This window comes from Thunnus maccoyii, chromosome 8, assembly GCF_910596095.1.
Source record: "Thunnus maccoyii chromosome 8, fThuMac1.1, whole genome shotgun sequence".
NCBI lineage: Eukaryota > Metazoa > Chordata > Actinopteri > Scombriformes > Scombridae > Thunnus > Thunnus maccoyii.
The window spans coordinates 2,952,842-2,957,608 of record NC_056540.1 but is presented as its reverse complement, the minus strand read 5'-3'; the positions used below and the strand labels follow the sequence as shown (position 1 = coordinate 2,957,608).

Below are 4,767 nucleotides of genomic sequence, written 5' to 3'. Positions count from 1 at the left end.
CAATGCATGTCTGAGCTAACCTTTGAGTTTAAAGATGCCAGTATGCTTCTAACAAAGTGCTTGTTGGATCGTCAAACAGTGTTTGAAATCAGCTCCACTGAGGGTCCAGCCTGAAAGACACTAGAGAATCCATATATGAAGAACTCATTATTTTTGTCAGATAGATCTAAATTTTTGATTCAGTTTTTTCTTTTGTATTGTGTCCAAAGGAACTGTTGTGTAAATCTAATTGTCAGTCATATTATTAGCGTATATATTAACCTGTATTTTCAATTAAACCGTTTCATTTCTATTTGTAGTTACTTCAAAATCATTATACTATGTCCCAGGTACCTTTGTACTAACCTTGTGCCCTTTTTTTTCTTTTTATCTGCCCTATTTCCCCCTTTCTATGGTAGTACTATTTAGAAGTGCTACTGATAGAGCATTATAATGTACCATAAGCACATTGTGAGTGCCTGATAAGGATTATAATGACAATACATAATGGGACTAGTACAGTTAATGATGTGATACCAAATTAAATATAATTTTCTTATCTTCTCCTGATAATTATTTTGCAACAAAAGTCTGCCTGTTTGTAATGGGTCCTTAAGCTGCTGTCATTGCGTCACAGTGCGCTTGAGTAAAAGTACTATTAATTCCTCCTTTGAGAAAGCAGGAGATCTGAGAGGTCCAGCAAGGGTACATGCAGCTGCTGATGTGTGGTTCCCGGTTATATACCAGATGAAAAGAATGAAGAATTACAGTAGCCATTTCTTTTGTTTTACTCTAGGCTAATAAAGCTCAGCACTCCTTACACTTGGAAGAGCTTGTAAGAGCACAGCTTGTTTTAAAGGTTTTTTTTTTTTTTTAGACAGCTTTGGAGATGTTGGAAGGCATATTTTTCCCCTTTTAACTTAGCTAGGCAAGCTTTGCTAGGCTAATCATGTCTGTTATGAACAGGCTGAGATAAAATTGATGTTTATCTTCTCATCTGACTCTGAGGAAGGCTACATTCAAGGCAAGGCAAGTTTATTTGTATAGGACATTTCAACAACAAGGCAATTCAAAGTGCTTTACATAAATGCATTAAGACAAAGAGCAAAAGAAACACATTATAAAAAGACATAAAATTGAAAATAGTTATTAAACAGCTAGAGAGAATAGAAAATAAAAATTAGCTAAAATAGGATGTGACAGATAAAATACGGGAATAAAAGTTACAGTGCAGTGCAAGAAATGAATCAAAAGCCTCAAAATTTGATTTAATAAAAGGCAGCAACAAACAGAAAAGTCCTCTGAATCAAGTGCAGCTGTCTAATTGACTTTTTAGGGAGACCTGTAAAGACACTGTCACAGGAGTCGAGTCTTCTGAAGGTAAATGCATGGACAAGTTTTTCCAAATCCTGCTGAGACATAAGTCCTTTAATCCTATAAAAAAAATAGGGAGACAAAATGGGAGAAGGGCGAGGTGTAAGTTTGCTCCCAGCAGTGAAGAGCTCTTTCATCAACAGGGCCCTCCTTTATAACTTGTATTAAATGCATTTTGGGTGATTGGATTGCAATTGGATAGTGCTTGATCACATGAAATTACAGGTGTAAATGCACCCAAGATGTATTGAGGATGGATTGTGATCTGATCGTCCAAACCTCCTCCAGTGGTCGTCAGGGATGCATTGTGACCACATTGAACACAAGTGTAAATGCAATTACGATGTATACAACAATTACATGGGCCAAAATACGTAATCGAATGTGACTGTTCCAAACCAGCGAGGTAGCAGCCACTAGCCAGTTAGCAAGCTAAGCTACTTCTTCCCCCATTTGAAAGAGCAAGCAAAAACCCATACAATAGCACAGCTTCATAGATGGCTTCCATCGTTTTGTTTTTTTGCTTTTGGTGACGTTTGGTTGTTAGAGCGGGACAAAGCGATCTGATCTCAAATGGATCTCAATGTGGACACTCAAGACACATATTAAAACCAGGTGTAAATGTAATCAGGTTAAATCATATCTTTATACAATCTGGATACAAGACACATTTTAATGTAAGGTGTAAAGGGACTCAGTGTGAATGCAATGTGTCCTGGACCACTTTAAAGGACCGCCTACTCAACTGACGTCCTCTCTATTTTCCAGCAGACTAGGCACGGGAAGTGCATTGCTGCCTCCTGGTCCGTGTACCCTTTGTTGAATGCTGTGTTCAACTTGTCCCAACAATATTTGCTGCAGTGACATTACTGTGCGCATGGAAATGTTTACTGAAACAACAATTACTGAAAGCAGCCTCTAATTTTTGAAGTAAATCATTAAAGAAAACGTACATCAATACAATAAAGAAATCACCTGGGAAGCTTGCCCTGCTAGACATTTGATATTTAATTTGTCTGATTTGTGTGACCCAGAAATTACCGACTTCTTTGTGTGTTGCACTTGATAGGCTTGCAGCAAATTCACCTACAGTTCAGTGTTAAAGAGGCCTGAAAAACCAGAATCACACCATGGTTGTATGTCAATGAATTGGTATTTTTTTGAGTATTTTAGTACCAACACCATGGCTGCACAGGAACCATATGCATATTTAATTCAAGACTCATTTGGAACTGCGCATGCAGAGATTTCCACCTCACTGCAGCAGATGGGTATCCAGTGATACTCTGAAATAAGAGTTAGAAGATTCTGTGTTCAGCACACCCTTAAGCAAAAAAGACATATTGGACAAAGAACTGGAGAGGGCTGTGATTGGATCAATACATGAGATAAGTTTTCATTTTGGTTTTCACATTTTATATCCTGCCTATCTTTCAAACGTTAGCAAATGGCTATATTTTTCTTAACAGACGGGCCCATCTTATGGCTGTAGGTTCATGAGGAATGCGTGCACGAGAATGTCAAGTTGGATAAATCCTAAGAGTGATTCATCAGCCATACCATGAATTCCGATGCCAGGTAAGTATTATGCTAAGAATTCAGTGAAACAATAAGTATATTGTTATGTAGGCTAATAATAATAATAACAATAACCATGTTGATGTACATCACCTTTAGAAATAGCTTAAATATACTGTATTTAGTGGAACTTAAAGCAACAAGAATATTATAACCAGCCCATGTATTTAGGAATTCCCTTCTTGTAAACACGTTTTGTGAGTATTGTGGGCTAATGTGACAAAGATAGAAGCCTGCATTGATCATAATATTTCAATTTTCTTCAGTGTGCTTGTAATCTAAATCCAGGCCCTTATCATGTTGAATATATGGGCCATAAACTTCACATTGATCAAAATGAGAAGCTTGGGATGTTCAGAGTGACACATGTCTTGGTAGTTGATGGCTACAGCAGCAAAACTGATGCCAATGCCAGTGAAAAAGAACCTTGTGATTTATGAGGAAGTTTAAAGGTGACCAATGTTATCATAATCTTGTCATAATCTTTTCTGTGCTATGCATATTGTCTTTTCATTGAATGTAATGCCTTTTTCTTATTGGATCAGTTAAGTTCAGTGCAGCCATATGCACATGTACACATTTTATTCCAAATCCACAGTTGTCAACCATGGGACACGGGACCAACTGAAGGTCAACCAGGGACTTTTAAATGTGCCTGTACATGCAATAGAAACTGTCAAGACACATAAACAACCTTAGCAGGCCACCATACCTCCAAACAACATCAACAAGGGTTAGGTTTTTGTAATACTGAAAAACTGTACAACTAATATAATCAAACATAAAGAAAGAAAGAGAGAGAGAAAGAAAGACTCTGACCAATTATTTCTTCTGAAACATAAGGACTGAAAGCATTTTAAATGGGAAATCATTTTCCTTGCATAAGAAACTGCTCTATAATTTACTATTACATTTTCTGCAGTTGTATTTTCATACCATCTGAAAACATGTTTTGTGGTCAACAGAATCTTCGAGTGGTTAACAATCTAGCAAACTACCCATTGAAACAGGCCCTGGTACATCTGTTGGATCAAGAAGTCATCAACATGGAGGAAAATATGACTAAATTTTGTATCTCAAACCTGACATGTCAAGTAAGCCAAATTGGACTAGGCAGAGAGGTGCAATAATGGAATGTGCACAGGATCCCAAGTATGTTAAACTGAATATGTACAACACTTAAGAAGCAATGGTTATTTTTTCACACTCTAGCCACATACAACATAAATGGCATTGCTTTGTCAATTATTCATTACCATGATTCCTTCTCTTAGGCCGTGGGATACTATCATTGAACTCGCAGCAGGTGGCTGTCCAGCTAAAATCTTGGAGGAGCTGCCGCCCAGTGCTTCTGCAATGGCAAACATGTATGAGCAAGATCTGGGATCCTTGTTGACTTGGGTGTCAGTTAATGGAACTGACCCCTTTTCATCTGATGAGGATAGATGTCACGCAGAACAGGATTTTGCAGAGAACTACCCTGACATCTCTCTTCTTTTTAATTATGTGGTAAACAATGACTATTCTCCTTTCCAAGATGCCTTGTTGTTCATCATGAGTGTAACCCAATGATATGTCTGAAAAAAGTAACTGATACGCTGAGGTGTTTTTTCCCAATCAGTTGTGTTGTTGAGTAGCTAGGTAAACAGACTGCTATGTGCTCTGCGATAGCAGTCTTAAAAAACCTGTGAACTGTTGCTCTGCAGGTTGGAATTTGGAAACTCATAAACTAGTATTTCAAATCCCGACAGTTTTATGCACAATGTTACCTACTGTTACCTCCATTGATCCGGTAATCTCTAATGTGTTATTCAGAATTATTTTTGATTAACACAT

At 37.5% G+C, this 4,767-nt stretch overlaps 1 long non-coding RNA gene across 1 annotated transcript; it reads left to right on the top strand.

The window, feature by feature from the left end:
• The first annotated feature begins 2,248 nt into the window (after nt 1–2,248).
• Nucleotides 2,249–4,505, top strand: LOC121902292. The gene is made up of 3 exons (XR_006097508.1): nt 2,249–2,931; nt 3,897–4,083; nt 4,206–4,505. It is a non-coding gene; the product is annotated as an uncharacterized LOC121902292 (long non-coding RNA).
• The last annotated feature ends 262 nt before the right edge of the window (nt 4,506–4,767 follow it).